Here is an 18,209-nt window from a genome sequence, read left to right on the forward strand (position 1 = left end):
GGCTCGAACTCACGGACCGCGAGATCGTGACCTGGCTGAAGTCAGACGCTTAACCGACTGCGCCACCCAGGCGCCCCTAAAATGTTTTTTTAATGTTTATTATTTATTTTTGAGAGAGACAGAGTGCAGTGGGTGAAGAGGCAGAGAGAGGGAGGCACAGAATCTGAAGCAGGCTCCAGGCTCTGAGCCATCAGCCCAGAGCCTGACGCGGGGCTCGAACTCACGGACTGTGAGATCGTGACCTGGCTGAAGTCGGACGCTTAACCGACTGTGCCACCCAGGCGCCCAACACTGTGCCTTTTAAAATGGGAGGCATTGCACTTACGTTTCTTTAGCAGGAAAAAAAAAACCATAAGTATAGGTCACCCAAAATAGGAGTAAAAGAAGAATATTCATCTGCAATTTCCACGATACTGAGCAAATGTGTTAATGAGTTAATGAGTTGATGTGTGTGCACTCGTGTAGATAGATGGGGAGATTTCCATTTATAGACATGTGTGCACGTATATACATGTAGATATCTATATATATGGAGAGAAGGAGGCCACATATTTACATGTACTTTATAAAATAATTAGGTCAACTAATATTAAAGAAATACAGGGGCGCCCGGGTGGCTCAGTCAGTTAAGCATCCGACTTCAGCTCAGGTCACGATCTTGCGGTTCATGAGTTCGAGCCCCACGTTAGGCTCTGTGCTGACAGCTCAGAGCCTGGACCTGCTTCAGATTCTGTGTCTTCCTCTCTCTCTGCCCCTCCCCGACTTGTGCTCTGTCTCTCAAAACAATATATAAATGTAAAAAAAAAATTTTTTAAGCTTATGTAACTGGAGGCGCCTGGGTGGCTCAGTTGGTTAAGCATCCAACTGAGGTTCAGGTCATGATCTCACAGTTTGTGAGTTCGAGCCCCGTATCCAATCCTGTGCCGACAGCTCAGAGCCTGGAGCCTGCTTTGGTTTCTGCCTGTCCTTCTCTCTCTGCCCTTCTGCCATGTGTGCTCACTCTCTCTCAAAAATAAATAAATACACAAATACATAAAATCTTTAAAAAGCTTATATAACTGTCCAGGATTTATCGAGCCTCCATTCTGTGTTTTTTTTTTCCTCCAATGACAGCTTCCACTTGTTAAGCTCACCCTACACAGTAGGTCACGTGACCGGTGGTATTGAGGGATTACCCCATTCCGTCCTCATAGTAGACCTGGAGACAAGCTGAGACCACATCCTTTTGCAGACCCAGGGGACCTAGACATCAGAGGGTGTGATTTGTCCACAGTCACACGGTTATTGCAGAGCAGAGAGCTGAAATTTATCTCTTTCTTTCTGCTTTAAAATGCACACTATGTTCGCTGTGCCACAAGCCAGCGAACACAAATCATTAAAACGTGGCTCCTACCTCCAAGCGTCTCACAGCGGGGCGGGAGGGACGGAGGTCGGTAGTGCGTTGTGGCACAGAGTGATGGGTGCCACAAAGGGGCTGTGGAAAGAGCTCTTCAGTCTGCTTTGGAGGTTCCAGCAAGGCTGCAAAGAGAAAGTGATGCTCGCTCTGGCCATTGAGCAGAAGTTTGCCAAGTCCAAATGTAGAGAATTGCATTCTGGGCAAAGGGAGCAGAATATGCAAAGGTGGGGTGAGTGGACCACCCACATATCCCTCAAACGGTGTCCAGACGCTTCTGTAGGATGCAGTCGTCTGATGTTAGAGGATGTCCTGCCGTCAGTGTTTTGCACACAGGAAGTCAGCCTGAGAAATCTCTCGCTGGCCAGGGAACGGTTATAGCTTCACCCAGGGCTGGCCTGGGGGGGGGCCTCTCCCCAGTTGCTCTCAGTTTGTATTCTACTTATCACGGGAAGTAGCATCAAAGTGAGCTGTGACCGTCACCCGAACGGAGTCAAGGGCAGTTAGGGATAGTGAGCAGGCTGGAATGACATGAGAGTCCTTTTCAAGAGAGAAGCGGCCCCGTGGAACGTGGTGGGGACGAGAGGGGGTAGGTACCAGGCGGCTCCAGGTGGCTTTGCTGGGTGGAGACTGGCACCATCCACAGGACAGGAAAGGAGTGTGCTTGGCTCGGAAGGCACGGAGTCTGCTTTGGGACGTGCTGGTTGTGGTGCGTGTGAAGCACTTGGCCAGGAATGTCCAACAAGCCGTTAGAAGTGTGGACCTGGGCGTTAGGAGAGATGTGGACGTAAAGCAAATGGGTGGTGATTGTAGCTGTCGGAACCAAGGGCGGCAGCTGGACCGGAAGCTGTAGGGACAAATGGGGTGTCCAGTAAGGCAGACCTTTAGAGACTTGGGGGAAATTCCTCAAAGAGCTGACTGTGACTGGCAACCTATCCGGAATAAGCCCCCGTCCTTCTCAGCCCGACTCATACAGGCTGGTGTGAACGGCTGGGAAATGGGGCCCCGTGTTTCCAGCATATGGTGAGTGCTCTCTGGAGGTAGCCATGAATGTTACACTGACAGAAGGTCTGTGTGGGACCCAGCTGGACTGGCCAGGAACGAGGACTTGTGGAGGCCCATGGGTGGGGCTTAGAACCAGGAGGGAGAACGAGACCCAGAGGAATGTTCCCATCCCAGGGCCGAGTTCTGTCCCCCCTCACTGGGACCAGGGCTGAGGCCCTGGGATTCTCTCCCAAAGAGACTGGTAACAGAGACCAGTTCTCCCCCGACTTTGAAAGGAAATCTGGACGGAGGAAACAGAGGCAATGCAGAAAACTCGATTTATTATTATTTTTTTAATAAAACGGGAAGGAGCCCTCCAAGGGCATTTTGTGGGTTTTATTGTCTGTGAAGGAAAACACCCTCGTCTTTATCAACATTCTGTCTGCCTGAGAGGCTGAGCCAGTGAAAGGCAAGCCCAAATGTTAATCCTAACATTTGACTTCTTGTTCCTTGCTCAACTAACATTCAAGGGTGCTAATAGGCTTAGCTCTTCTCAGCAGAGCCAAGGCAATTTCAAGCACAAAATGAACGATGAAGCCAAGATCACAAAAGGGCCGCTGGTGGGAACAGGGCTGGGGAATCACAGTTCGTTAGGTGGTCTTGTCCCAATAATGCTGAAGGAAGGTGATCCAAAGGACCGACGGTGCCAGATGTGAAATCAACGGGAGAGCCTTCCAGAACAATCCGTGGCCGAGTTGTTCTCTTTGCCCTTTCTCTCCGGTCTACGAATTTGCTTTCGGAACCACAGCAGTGGCATAATTGGAATCCATCTTGTGTGACTTTTTCCCCCCCTCAGATGATTTAGAATTAGTTCAGTTTATTTTCAAAGAGCATAACCCAATGACAGCATGATGGCGGTGTCTTGAATTGCTTTCCTGTCCACGGGTGGAGTGGGTGGGTGTCAGTGCTGATTCATTACTCTCTCAGCGGGCTCCTTTGTTTCGAAAGCCACCTGGAATTATTACCAGCAATAGAGCTCTAAACCAAAGTAAGCTTTGCATAAAAATGCATTTGACTTAAGGGAAAACGCACGATCCTGATTAAAAGTAACCCCCGGACGGCGGACTTGATCAGGAGATCACGTCTGAAGGGGAGCACGGTCCGTGACAGGGTGGCCGAATCCGGCTTGGACTGCGCTTTTCTAAGAGGAGCAGGCGACACTGATTAAGCACCTGAAATTAATGGGCAGGGGCCATTAACACGCAGGGGACCGGTATGCAGACAGAGGTTGTAAAGCTGAAATTGTACCGAGTTGCAGACACTTAGAACCTAATTTTAGAACCATCCTCCAACCCTTGGTGGGCATCTGCGCTTTTGTCATTGGGAGTCAGTAATTGAATTTTCTGGACGTTTTGACCAGTATGTAACTTTGTGAAGCCGATTACACAGCAGAACGCAATGCTTAGTCTGACCTTAAAAGCATTACCTTCTGCTGTGTGATTGGAAAACATGCAGAGAGGGCCCGCCCTTCTCACTGCACTTGATCTGGGGGAGAGCAAAGGAAAAAAACCCACCTCACTATTCCATGTAATCTAATAAGATTCATTTAGATTCTACGCAGATCATTTAATAACAGATTTCGTAAAACCTTAACATAAGGAGCCCCCATAAAACGTATTATCTTTTATTACCCATACAGAGAATGACATTTTAGATGGTAATAAATCGAAACCCAAGAAAAGCTATTTGCCTTCTCAGAGTGCTTGGTGAACACCAGAGATACCAGTTTCCCGACATTATGCGGTGGCAGATTCGGCCCCCCAGGGTCACCTGTGACAGCCCCCAGCTGAGTTTGCTGAGGCCCGTCTGAGCAACATTTTCTTGTCCCCTCCCCCGCTTTTTCTGGAAAGGTCATTCCGATCTAAACCTCACTGCTGAGGATTCAGTCGTCCCACCTTTACGGTCCCCCCTCTTCCGTCTTAGACACCCCAGGAGTCGTGACGAGCCAGGAGCTGAGCCCGGGGTTGGGGCCAGCCACGGGGTATCTGCCATGAGGTTGAGGAGACCCTGGGCCACCAGCACCAGAGCGTGCTAAGACCTCCCTTGATGTGGATGCCTCTCCAGGGGTAGGACGGGGAAGGACCCTCCCTGCTGGTTCTTGCAAAGCCAGAGGCTGGTCAGCCTACCCTGGTCTGCATAAGCCGGCCCTCCAGAGACAGTTCAGGACCTGCCTTTGGACCGATACCCTCTGCAACGCAGGAAAGTAACCATCAGGCCAAGTTTTCTGTTTAGTGATCAGCCTAACCATCCCTTGATTTATTCATTCATCAAAACTTAACGGAAAGTGCCAGGCACTGAACGGGCTGTGTGACTTTTTCCTGAGGGGTTTAGAATTCATTCCGTTTAGTTTCAAAGAGTATAACCCAATGACCACATAAAGGCAGGGTCTTAGGGCCTCAGTCCCTCAGCAGCCAGGCACTGGGGATATAGCAGGAATAAGTCAGAGATGGGGTCCTCAGCCCCACCGAGGTCTATAGTGAATACTCCGAAAATGACTCACATACCGGAAAACACATATATTGAAGAGAAGACTCTCCAATACACCAATTTGGTATTTGCCACTTGGTAGATGGGAGGGTCTGGAGGGCCGTAACCAATGACCACAAAATCTGTGGCTTCAAACAACACACAGTTCTGGAAGCCAGAAGTCCAAAATGAGCTTCACTGGGGTAAAAACCAAGATCTCAGAAGACTGGTTCCTTCTGGAAGCTCTAAAGAACAATCAGTCCCCTTGCCTTCCCTGCCTTCCGGAAGCTGCCTGCACTCCTGAGCCCATGGCCCCTTCCTCCCTCTGTAAGACCAGCAGTGTAGCTACCATCTTCAAATTTCTCTCCCTCTCCTTCCCTTCCTCCCGAGACCAACACATGAAGAGGAAATTGCTCTAAGTGTCAGTAAGTCAACCAGGAGGGAAACATCCACCATAATGTATAGACAGGGCTAATGCAGAAGAAGTGACTTCGGGAAGAGCAGGAAAAGTTTAGGGAGGAAGCAACATCTAAGGAAAGTGTATACAACTTTGGACAAGAAGCTTTCCGGGGGGCGGGGGGGAAACGTGTAGACACGGCCTCCCAGGCAGAGGGCACAGTGTGAACAAAGATGTAGGAACGGCCCAAGCTGGTAGAATGGCACAGAGTCCGGTGTTACGGGAATGTAACTGGGAGTGAGGAACACTAGGAGGTCGGGCCGTGACAAGTGTGTCTTGTGTGCTTGAGGAACTTGACCACTATCCTGTAGCTGCTGCAGAGCCCCTGAAGCATTTGGAGGAGGGTCCTGTGGTCAGGTGGTTGTTTCAATGGCTCGCTCTGGGTGGCGTGGAGTGGAGAGTGGTTTAGAAGGTAGCAGAGGGGCTGGTCTGGGATCTGTTGGAATAAGTCAGGTGAGAAAGACGGGGGAGCTGGAAGTCAGGCATGGCAGCGGCGGTGATAGAGAAAGGGGGTGTCCTCCAGAGGGAGTGGGGCCAAATCAGCACCCACCCACTGGGGGGGGGGTGTGCAGGGGAACTTCCGAGGACCTCCCGGGGGCCAGCTTGAGCTGAGAGTCCAGGAAGAAGGCTGTGTTGCCGGGAAAGATGAGCTGCCATTAGCCCACGGAAGCCGAGGGAGAACATCCCCACTGAGACGTCTAGCAGATGATTCTGGAAGTGGATGTCTAGTGTCTTGAAGGGAGTATCTTTTTTCTAGAAAGGGCGAGGAAAGGAAAAGTTTAGCAAACAGTGCTTCCTGGTTTTCATTTAAATTGTATCATACACAGGTGAGTTTCAGTTAAAATCTCTTCGAGGGCAGGTTGACCTGTCCTCAGCACATGCTCGTTGGGATGGTGCTAATCAAAGTGAGGTCTTCAACCTTACCAGCCTTACCTAGAAACTTCCCGGGAGTGCACATCCTTGGCCCTAGCCTGGACCTCCTGAGCCATAAGCACTGAAGTGGGCTAAAAATCTGTGTTTCGGGGCGTCCACCAGGGGATCCCGATACGCACAAGCCCAAGAAACCCCGACTCAGACAATATGTCTAAGCACCTACCCTTAGCAGGCATAACGTTGCCGTGACAATTCAGGGCCAAAGGGTTGGAAAACACAGGCTAATGGAGTCAACAGTGGGCTGTGGAAACATAAAAACCATAAAGAGCACCTTAGGTTTAATTTTCCTCCAGCTTTTAGGATCTGTATTTTCTTGTCTCTGACTGATAAAAGTGAGAAATTCTCAGGATTCCCTTACTCTGTTGCCTCACTGGTAAGGGAGGCTGTGAGCCTTGAAGGCAGGCCTGGGCCGAATGATCTTGGAGACACTTTCAAGAACCAATAGGCTGCATCTCTTCACCTCGCGAACCTGACTCCAGCCACGCCAGTGACCCTGTCTCAGCTGGCCACCTCCATACTGGTTCCCAGGCTCTCCTTCCCGCTCTGAATGTGCCCCGCTTCATACTCATCCTCAGAAACTCAGCTCCAGCCTGCACTTACCCCAAGCCACCGAGAAGCCACCATAGCCCCCACCCCTAGCTGCACCTGTCACACCCAGACCCACTGACCACACATTCCACACGTATCACCTAGTGCCTTGTGGAATCGCTTGTATGTGTTTTATATGCAGCCAGCCTCTGAGTTCTTTGAAGCTGGGGATTATATTTTATATTTCTTGTTCCCACAGTGTCCTGACCTGAATCACAATCAGTCTTCAGTTGTTATTGAATGATGGAATTTAATAGCATTTAGGATTAATAGCCTCCCATCTTCTCTCATAGAAATTCACTTCCACATCAAGAACCCCATCTCTGATCCTGTAGTAGGATATTCTTTTTCGCAGGAATGTGTCCTTAACGCCCCCCACCCCATGTCCGGGTCAAGTGGCCTCTTCTGTGTGATGCCACAGCATTCTTCTTACTCCCACCTTACCCTACTGAAATTAAGTGGGGATTATTTCCCTTTTTTTTTTTTTAACTTTATTTATTTATTTTGAGAGAGAGAGAGAGAGAGAGAATGAGCAGGGGAGGAGCAGAGAGAGAGAGGGAGACACAGAATCCAAAACAGGCTCCAGGCTCCAAGCTGTCAGCACAGAGCCAGACACAGGGCTCAGACTCATGAACCGTGAGATCATGACCTGAGCTCAGATTGAGAGTCAGACACCTAACCGACTAAGCTACCCAGGTGCCCCTCTGGGGATTATTTTGAACTCCACATGGCTACCTTTCCTTATCACTGCTATCTAGCACAAAGTCTCATGCATAGTAAGTGCTCAATAAATGTTTGGTAAATGAAATAACCCCCGTATGGCCTTCCTGACACCCCATGTTCCAACCCCCTTCTCGTAGATTTTCATTGGCACACTTGGGATAATATTTATCTCATCGTGCCTTGATTCTTGTTTATTTATCTAGAATATAAATGCACTAAAACATCACATCCGAACAGAGTTACCTGAACCTAGTAAGACATTGTATGACTGTTTCAGTGGCATCAACCTGAATGTCACACGTTTACCATCTTGGGTCTAAAGAGGGTGATTTTTCCAAGTACGCAATGAATGCTGTTGGCAGTTTATTTACTGTAACTCATCAGTAACATCGGAAAACATACACTGCTCCTGGATATGTTTTATTTGATTTTGGTGTCCCTCCACCTGAAATCTATCACTTACGTCATCCCAACTACATATTTCTAAGAGGCAGTGTTTATTTCCCTTGTTGCTTCCCCACCCTGCCGGCTTTGTCGGCAGCCAGTAAATCTGGGGAAATGGGCTCGGCCTTCTCCTTACCCAGAAGACCCCAGCCGGGAATAAAAACACAGCAGGTGACAGCCAAGAACATGAATGTTCGCATTAGCACCGAGGAGCAAGGTGAACGGAGGCCTAAGGACGAACACAAGTCAAATGGACTCACGCTCTCTGTGGGAAGATGGAAGAAAGGCACTCAGCGTCTGCGGTGGGAAGAAGGCACAATTTACGAGGAAATGTATGTGGTTCCTGTTGGATTTATGGACTGCCTATCCCCCGTGTTATGTGGCCAGAGTGGATAAATCAAACTCCAGACAGACAGCAACTCGTTCTGCTTCAGATAATGTTTTCACCAATCTGTTTGCAATATTTATAGACCAGGTGCCAGGTGCAGCTAACCTGGAGAAGAATGTGTGGTCCCTGATCAGGTGCCATATTGTTTGGAGTCTTGCAATGCTCAGCTTGGGACAAGTCGATGAATAAATAAATAAATGAATCACATTATATCTTTGCTGTCAATCTCATGTTAATATTTCTCGTTAACAATACCTTCCATGTTAGACAACAAAGGTATTTTTTTGAAGATCTTTTTAAAATTTATTTCAACTTGTTTTTGAGAGAGAGAGAGAGAGAGAGAGACAGTGAGAGACAGAGCATGAACAGGGGAGGGGCAGAGAGAGAGGGAGACACAGAATCCGAAGTAGGCTCCAGGCTCTGTCAGCACAGAGCCCAACGTGGGACTCGAACCCACGAACTGTGAGATCATGACCTAAGCTGAAGTCAGACGCTTAACCAACTGAGCCACCCAAGTGCCCCAATGTTAGACAACTAAGGGATTTATTGAAAAAGACTGCTTACAGATTTCCTTGACTCCTGTAGCCCATTGATAAGCTAGAGCCTACTCTCACTGGCTCAGAATAACCAATTGTGTCCACAGTAGTCTCTCCTTACCTGCTGGGAGATGCTCCAAGTCTCCTAGTGGACGCCTCAAGCCACAGATGGTGCTGAGTCCTACGTAGATTATGTGCTTTCCTGTCCATACCTGTGATAAAGTTTAACCTATAAATTAGGCACAGGAAGAGATCAACAACAATAATAAAACAGAACCATTAAAACAATAAATACACTGGAAGTCATGTGAATGTGCTCCCTCTACCCCAAAATATCTTATTGTGACCACCACTCTCCTTGTGGTGACCTGAGATGATAAAATACCCACATGATGGGCTGTAGTGAAGTGAATGACAGGGGCATCTGATGTGACGTCAGGCTGCTGTTGGCCTCCTGACACCGTGTCAGAAGGAGAAGCGTTCGATTCCAGACCAAGGTTGACCACGGGTAACAGAAACCACAAAAATCAAAACCAAGGATAAGGGGGATAACTTTCCATCTGTGCGATCAACCACATCATGTCGGTAGCTCGAAATCAGCCACAGGAGGAGTATTTAAGCCACCAAAGTGGAACAACGTTACAAATCAGGAGAACCTGTTGCTAAGCATTACAGACATACCACTCTGTGTAATTCATTATTTTGATAAAACATATCCATAACTGACTAATTATTGTGTAACTCTGATGTGCCAGGCACTGAATTAGGACCTGGGAGATAAAGCTCTCAACAAGACAGGATCCCTGACCTCCTGGAGCTCCAACGGGCAGAGTTAAGACAGCCAATAAACAATCAATCAATAAACAAAAATATGACAGACTGTGATTAAGTGCTGGGGGAAAACTGGATTCGTTATTTATTGTTGCATAACAAATTACCCCAAACGTAATGACTTCCAATCACAGATATTTATTATCTCATGATGTCTGTGCTCGGGAGTCTGGACATGTCTCAGCTGTGTCCTCTACCTGGGGGGGCTCTCACAAAGCTGCAATCCGCACGTTTGCCCCGAATCTGCAGCACCATAAGAAGGTGTGACTGGGAAGGATCCATTTCCGGGCTTGTGCAGTGGTTCTTAGCAGCATCCAATACTTTTTGACTATTCCCGGAGGCCGCACTCCATTTCTTGCCATCCCTTTAAAAGACTCTCCAGAAGATTCTACTGCATGGTAACGGCAGCCATCTGGTGAGCACTTTATGCCAGCCTCTGTGCTTGGCACTGTATGTTAACACTCTGGAAGTGGTATCATTCTCCCCATCTTACAGGTGAGGAAACTGAGCAAAAGCAAGTTGAGACACTCTACCGGATTGCTCAGCTGCTAACTGGTGCGGTCAGTTCCTAAGTGCTTGGCAGTCAGGTCCCTGCCTTCTTGGCTTTTCAGTGCAGTGAAGGGTGAGCAGCGGCCAATGAGCAGGAATGAGAGTGGAGAGTGGTGGAAACTCCCAAGATGGCGGCCCGACCGCGAGGGGCACTGTGGCGCTGCATCCACTCGCCAGCTCGTGGCTTTTGTCCAAAGCTTTCCCTGGACCATGACCGTGAGTGAGCTGAGAGCGAGCTCTTGGCACAGTTGGGCCATGCACGAAAGTGCTCTATATCTGTTGTCAAAGATTCTGGGTTTCCCAGATCTGTGGATTGGATTCCACCTCCTTCAGAAGAAGTTCAGAATGCACTACCACAAGAAAGTCATGTTATGGATGGAGTCGAGCTCCACATTCAAGCTCAAAGACCAAAAGTTTTGCAAGGGCATCAAGCATCCGACGAAGGGAAAGATTTTTGAGACTCGTACTGCCTACCCATTACATAAAGTCGATAAAAGTGAAAGAAAAAGAAAGAGAGGTAGAAATGTCAACATTGAGAGAAAGCAGGATGCCATGGGAAGAAATCCAGTTGGGACAAAGGGTAAAGAGAAATGTGGGGCTGTGTTCAAGACAACGCAGGAGAATGACAGGGTGCCGTGTGGGTTAATGGCAAAACCTTTCTCCATGTATCTTTTATCTGTTGATTTCCCCCACAGCTACCATTATGCTTGTTATTAGCGATAAATGTTCCGTTAAATGCATAGTCGTATGAATGTCGCCATAAAACATCACAGGTCTGGTGATTGATTATGTGCCATATTTAATGACATGGCTTGATTCTTGTTTTTTCCGAAATGAAATGTTTGGTTTTTAAAATAGTGTGATGTGTGAACCTGGCCTGTGTCTGTGGAGATGCGCCCAAGGTTTTTTTCTTGTAGACATAACATCTTCCTTTTGTTCTTGGGAATATCTATTCACTGGTAGCTAGTTGACATCCAGGGGAAGATAACAAGTGCAGGACTGCAGAATGCAAACCAAGAGAGCAGCCTGACTCTCTTAGATATGTCGTACAGATCAAATAGCTGAAAATAAAATCTGAGCAGCCAATTTAATGTTCCCGGTTTTGACACAGTACATTTCTTGGTCAAAATAAAATCCTATCTCCTTGAGCTAGAGCTCCCCAAAGTGTAAGCCATTGCCCGAGAATAAATGACTCTGGTTTGGAAATGCCACCGATATGCTCAGACCTTTGAGATATAATTTAGTTCAGGGCAACAGTAATATATCATCATTAACAATAATGAAAGTAAATCGCCCACCTTGTTTGCTGCGTACTAGCTGGGTGGTGGGGTCAAAAGCATGGTCCTTGCCCTTGAAAACTTTGTCATCCACTTAGGGAGATAGTAAATGGCCATTCAGAATAAAACCAAACAGGAAACATAGCCTTCATATTAGTCAGGGTAGGCTAAGCTCCTCTATGAACTTCCCTTAAAGCTAAAGAATGCTTGGGGAGCCTGGGTGGCTGAGTCCGTTGAGCATCAGACTTTGGCTCACGTCATGATCTCCCAGTTCGTGAGCTTGAGCCCCACATCGGGCTCTGCTTGGTATTCTCTCCCTCCCTCTATCTCTGCCCCTCCCCCACTTGCATATGTGCGCACTGTCTCTTAAAAAATAAATAAGTAGAAACTAGAAAAGCTAAAGAGTGCTTTGTTTTTGGAGATCCAGGCCTCTTCCTTTCTGGGAAACGGAAAACGTGGAGGATTACGTGGGAGGTTTGGGGGCCGCACCAGGGTCACTTCTGCCCGTGTTCCATTGGCCAGGACCAGTCCCCCTAGTCCATCTAGCTGGATGCCCTGGAATCAAGGGAACTAGGATTTGGTGAACCGGCAGCATTGGCTTACCACAGGTCCCTTTGGGTGCAGGCCACCGAAACCGATGCTGGCTGGCTATGGGGTCGAAAAGACTTCTCCTGAGCAAACCCTGGAGTGTGTTCCAGAGTCGAGGGTGAAGTCAGAGCCAGAAGGCTGTACGATCCCAGATCTCAGCAGTGTAGCTCCTGTCCTTCCGGGTAGAGCAGCACCTTCAGCCTAACTCAGGCTCAAAGGCTTGCTTGCTTGCTTGCTTGCTTGCTTGCTTGCTTTCTTCGTAAATTTATTTGTTTATTTTGAGAGAGAGAGAGAAAGCATGAACAGAGGAGAGGCAGAGAGAGTGGGGGTGGGGGGGGTGGGTAGAGAGAATCCCAAGCAGGTTCCATGCTGTCAGCACAGAGCCTGATGAGGGGCTCAGACTCATGGACCATGAGATCGTGACCTGAGCTGAAACCAAGAATTGGATGCTTGACTGACTGGGCTACCCAGGTGCCCCCTAAAAGGCTCTTTCTACTGGAGTCGACCACACTGGTGTCCCCAGTGAGCCCTAAAAGAGCCGGGAGACATAAACACAAGCATCAGGTGAGATCCTTGTCCTGAGAGACAGCAGCTTGGTCTTGAGAGGACAGTGAGGCTTCCCTCCCCCGTGTTCAGTTCACCCACCAAGAGAAGGAACAGCTGGACCGCTGAAGGTCCCCCAGAGGCAGGGTGCCTTCCTCATGGGCAGGGAGGAGTACCATGGTGGAAGGGTCCTCCCAAGACATTCAAGAAGGCAAAATCCTTCTCCTGAGCCTGGGAGTAACGTGGAGAGAGGAAAGTGAAGGAGGCAAACATAGACACGCGGCCACGGGGACCTCTTTCTCTGCATCAGCCGTCCTTCCCGGAGAATGGGGCAGCTGTGGGCTGCTTAGGAGTCTTTTCCAGCAGAGGAGCAAGGGCGAGTGATGGCCGAGAAGTACAGAAAAAGCACACGTACGTGTATTTCACTTAAGAGTTACCACAGGAGCTAGGGATTTATGGAAGGCTTCCTGGAGAAGGCTCAGCTGGCGTGGGAGGGACGTCAGAGCTGAGTGGATACTATTTGTGTAAGAGCCAAGGGATTCAGGTGCCACTATCTCCTCAGTCTTTGAGCTTTCAAAGGAGGTTGCTTCGTTATTGTTAATGTTGTCATTTGCAAAAACAGTAATGTTTATCACAGAAGAAAAAACACGTCCCCAAATACTGATAGCCCAGTAGACTTGTTATCTTAAGAGTTGCTTTTAAAGAAGAAAACTAGGGTGGGGGGGGAAGCACTTGGGGGACTCAGTTGGTTAAGCGTCTGACTTCAGATCAGGACACCATCTCATTGTTTGTGAGTTCAAGCCCTGCATCGGGCTCTGCGCTGACAGTGTGGAGCCTGCTTGGGATTTCCTCTCCCACTCTCTCTTCCCTTTCCCCCCCCCCCCCACTTGTGCTCGCTCTCTCTCTCTCTCTCAAAAGAAATAAATAAACTTAAAATTTTTTTTTAAAAGAAAACTTGGAAACAACTGGATGGGTGACCATCCCGTAAGGAAGGGTTGCATGAATGATGGTAGCTGTTCTACAGGAGATAACAAGAATAGATCACTAATCACTAAGGGTGGGAGTGATAGGGCATGACAGCTTGTACAGCTGTGTCATTGGTGTCATTTGTTTAAATATGTGTGCATATAGGCGTGCCTGGGTGGCTCTGTCGGTTGAGTAACCGACTTCAGCTCAGGTCATGATCTCGCATTTCGTGGGTTCGAGCCCCACGTCAGGCTCTGTGCTGATGGCTCAGAACCTGAGCCTGCTTCAGATTCTGTGTCTCCGTCTCTCTCTGCCCCTCCCCTGCTCACACTCTGCCTCTCTCTCTCAAAAATAAATAAATGTTAAAAATTTTTTTAAAAATACGTGTGAATATAAAGTGCGTGTGTGCCCACACGCATGCATGTGTGTGATGTGGGGGGAAAGGAAGGAGAGCACAGACCAGTAATGACAGTCACCTCTCGGTGGTGGGGTTGGGGAGGGGTGGAGGAGAGCCCTCACTTTCCACTCCAGAAACGACTGTATTGTTTCCAGTTTCCTTACAGTAACTGGATATTCCTCCAAAAATAAAAACACGTTTTAAAAGTAGCCTTGAGTTTGCCAGAAAATTGAGACTTTGGGAACATCACATCCCAAGCCTTGCAATTTATCTCCTTAATTGTCTAATTGATTTCCTACTGGGTTGGTCAATCTATTTCTCATCGCAGTCATAAACTTTTATTTACTTCAGGAGACAGAAATTGGCTGGTTCACTTTTTTCCATCATTTATAAAATTTGTTAGATTACAAGAGAGTTAAAGCCAGTGTGTCCATCCCTTTGAACTGTCATGAGAATTTGTACATGTCTGTGCTCAGCCATGACTCCATTTTCTCACAGTTCTACAGAATATGCCTGCCCTTGACCCTGAACTTCCCTCAGCTCCTTGAAGAAAGGGACTCTATTTTCCCATCCCTGTATCCCCAGCACAATATTTAAAATTTTTTTAATGTTTACTTATTTTTGAGACAGAGAGCATGAACGGGGGAGGGGCAGAGAGAGAGAGGGAGTCACAGAATCCGAAGCAGGCTCCAGGCTCCGAGCCGTCAGCACAGAGCCCCATGCGGGGCTCGAACTCACAAACCACGAGACCATGACCTGAGCCGAAGTCGGACGCTCAACCAACTGAGTCACCCAGGCACCCCTCCCCAGCACAATATTTAGACTAGATGTTTAATAACTTCCAGTTAAATGGACACAAAGACTAATGAAGGAAAAAATTAGAATAACTGTCTCTGGTCCAAAAAAAAAAAAAGTTTCTGTGGAGGGAAAAATGTTAAAAGGAAAAACAATGTATTCAAGAAATGATTGCAGTGCTGTTATGAACAGCCTATTGTGATCCCCTAGCATGATACAATAGCTCTTACACTTTCTTGCAAATAACCAGATAATTGATCACAGTGTTAGTTGCAGTATTAGTCAAAACTCCCTTGTTGCTACTCATGGAACGTTTAATTTAGATGTCTTAGGGAAAGGAGAACTTTATTAGCTCAAAGAACTCACAAAATATGAGGGGAAAATTCTGGCTTCAAGGATGATTATTAAATGACTCGAGTAAGGCTGAAGAAACTCCATCTCTGTGGTATCTTCTCCCTCGGGCTGACTTTCTCTGTGTGGTTGCAACAGATTTATGTCCCACCCCCTCCCAGGAAACAGAAAGAGGACTTCTTTTACCTAAGAGCGCTAAAGGAAGTAGGTGCTACAATTGCGTTTCAATCCTAGGTGGCCTAACTTGGGTTATGCGCGCATCACAAGATCATGGGAGCGGGAGACCCCCCGATTGTCCAGGCCCGAGCCACGCGACCATCCCTCCATCACGGCTAGAGTCAGCCCTGCCTGAACTCCACCTGTGCAGAGAGTGAGGAAGGGGGGACGCCCCCAAGAGGAATCATAGCATAGGTCCGAGGGTAAGAGGAAATGGACACTGGGAAGCCAAAGCAGCACGCAGCCGCTACCATTGTTGTGCGTGTCCATAGTAACCCACGCCGTATGTTGGAGCCGGGCAGTGCTGTGAGGAATTCACAGCCCCGTTAGATAGGAGCCATCACAGAACCACGCTCGGCCCCCACTTTGCTTCAAGCAGCAAAATCAGCTGTTGTTTAGGGACAAACCATGCCCGGGTTCATACATGTTTTGGTAGCACTGATAGGAAAATTGATTAGATCTTCTAGGCAAGCAGCAGTGAATTACGAATCCAGGTGCCCCTTGAACAACACCGGTCTGTACTGGGTGGATAATATGTGGATTTCTCTCATTCAGCACAATACAATTCTCTACATGCGTTTTCTCTTCTTTATGATTTTCTTTTGTCTAGCTGGCTTTCTTGTAAGAATACAGTGTGTAATATGTATCTAACGTACAAAACCTGCGTTAACTTATTATGTTATCAGAGGAGGCTCTTAGCAGTTCACTTCTGGGGAGTCAAAAGTTATACGTAGATTTTCAGCAGCATGAGGGTTCAGCACCCCTAACCCATGCATCATTCAAGGGTTAACTATGAAGAGCCTTAAAATGTTTATACTCTGACTCAGTGTTTATACTCTGACTCAGTGATTCAAAAAAAAAATAGTCAAAATATATCAAAAGCTTCTTGAATAAAGATGTTCGTTGTAGAGGCACTTGGGTGGCTCAGTCGGTTAAGTGTCCAACTCTTGAGTTTGGCTCAGGTCATGATCTCACAATTCGTGAGTTTAAGCCCAGCATCGGGCTCTGTGCTGACAGTGCAGAGCCTGCTTGGGATTCTTTCTCTCCCTCTCTCTGCCCCTCCCCTGTTCATGTTCTCTCTCTCTCTCTCTCAAAATAAATAAATAAAACTGAAAAAAATATTTTTAACAAAGGTGTTCGTTGCAGTGTAATTTGAAATTGTCAGAAATGTTTACAGACTAGAAATAACCTGAAGTCCTAATGATAGAAAATGATGAAGTAAATTATATATTATGCGTATCATTATATTTTATGCAGCCCTTAAAATGATGTCAAGGAATGATACCGGTAAGTGATATTATGTGGGGAAAAGGACTAAGTTTGCCACAATCTCGTCAATATTCAAAAATACTCAAATTTCTTATTTTTATGGTGCAATGCTTCCAAAATCATGCAACATTTTATTAGAAAAGTAAAAATGTTGTACAAGTAATGAGACCCGGCGAGTGGCTACTGTTTGCCCAGAGATGCTCAGGAAAGATTTTGAAAATGGGCCAATTGATTGGCTTCATACGGTGCAAGCTGCAGAACTTATGGCAAATAGTAAGCCCAGTCTAACTTGTGGGTGATGATAAGGAGAAAGTCACTTACATGAAGCTGAGGATTTTCCAGCTTCCAGCTGGAGTGGAGACGGAACTGATCTGGGCACAACCAGAATCCCCTCGATCTGGATTTGGTGTCAAAGTCTGTGTGCCCTCAGCAGTTAGAGAACTGTGAGGACTTCCACTCTCCTGGAGCTAATTTCACAATATACACATGTATCAAATCATCATAAGTATACCTCAAACTTACACAATGTTATATGTCAACCGCATTTCAGTAAAGATGGGTGGGCGGAGGGGAACATTGTGAATAATCCTGTCCAAGGAGTGTATTAGCACCCCACTCGTTCTCTCAAATCTAAGAATTTAGAGCTTTCCAAACCATACAACAGAACTCCTACTCCTTAAGTTAGTAGCTCAGAGGCTCTTAGTTAAGAAACAACCAATTAAAGATGCCCTAGGGAGCCAGTGCCTTTTAACAATACTGGAAAGTTTTGGGGACAGCTAGCATTGAGTTATTAAAATACACATTGTAAACTTCTGGCTTTAGAAGGAAATTCTAGATCCCTGCTGTGTTTTTGGTTTTTGCTTCCCACGATGTTTCTTTTTTTTTTTTTTTTTTTTTTTTAATTTTTTTTTCAACGTTTTTATTTATTTTTGGGACAGAGAGAGACAGAGCATGAACGGGGGAGGGGCAGAGAGAGAGGGAGACACAGAATCGGAAACAGGCTCCAGGCTCCGAGCCATCAGCCCAGAGCCCGACGCGGGGCTCGAACTCTCGGACCGCGAGATCGCGACCCGGCTGAAGTCGGACGCTTAACCGACTGCGCCACCCAGGCGCCCCAAGTTTTTTTTTTTTAAGTTGAGAGAGACAGTGTGAGCTAGGGAGGGACAGAGAGAGGCAGAGAGAGAATCCCAAGCAGGCTCCTCACTGTCCGCACAGAGCCCGACGCGGGGCTCGAACTCGCGGACCGCGAGATCGCGACCTGGCTGAAGTCGGACGCTCAACCGACTGCGCCACCCAGGCGCCCCCCCACGGTGTTTCTTAATTCTTAGTTCGTATGAGCAATTGCCTTTGCAGCCATTGTACCGACAGGACTATTGACGCCTGGCAGGACCTTTTGTTTTTGTTATTGACGCTGATGCAACTTGAACTCTGTGAGTAATTAAGCAAACACTCCAA

General features: G+C 47.4%; 1 protein-coding gene and 1 long non-coding RNA gene across 2 annotated transcripts in view; both read left to right on the forward strand.

Annotated features, from left to right (window-relative positions):
• CDH13 (cadherin 13) overlaps positions 1-18,209 on the forward strand; it is a 1,034,159-nt gene that overhangs the window by 865,086 nt on the left and 150,864 nt on the right. The gene's annotated exons all lie outside the window — the stretch shown is intronic.
• On the forward strand, positions 761-11,223 carry LOC122494528. Its single transcript, XR_006300195.1, has 4 exons — positions 761-772; positions 5,571-5,576; positions 10,530-10,532; positions 10,692-11,223. It is a non-coding gene; the product is annotated as an uncharacterized LOC122494528 (long non-coding RNA).

The sequence above is a fragment of the Prionailurus bengalensis genome, chromosome E2 (genome assembly GCF_016509475.1).
Source record: "Prionailurus bengalensis isolate Pbe53 chromosome E2, Fcat_Pben_1.1_paternal_pri, whole genome shotgun sequence".
NCBI lineage: Eukaryota > Metazoa > Chordata > Mammalia > Carnivora > Felidae > Prionailurus > Prionailurus bengalensis.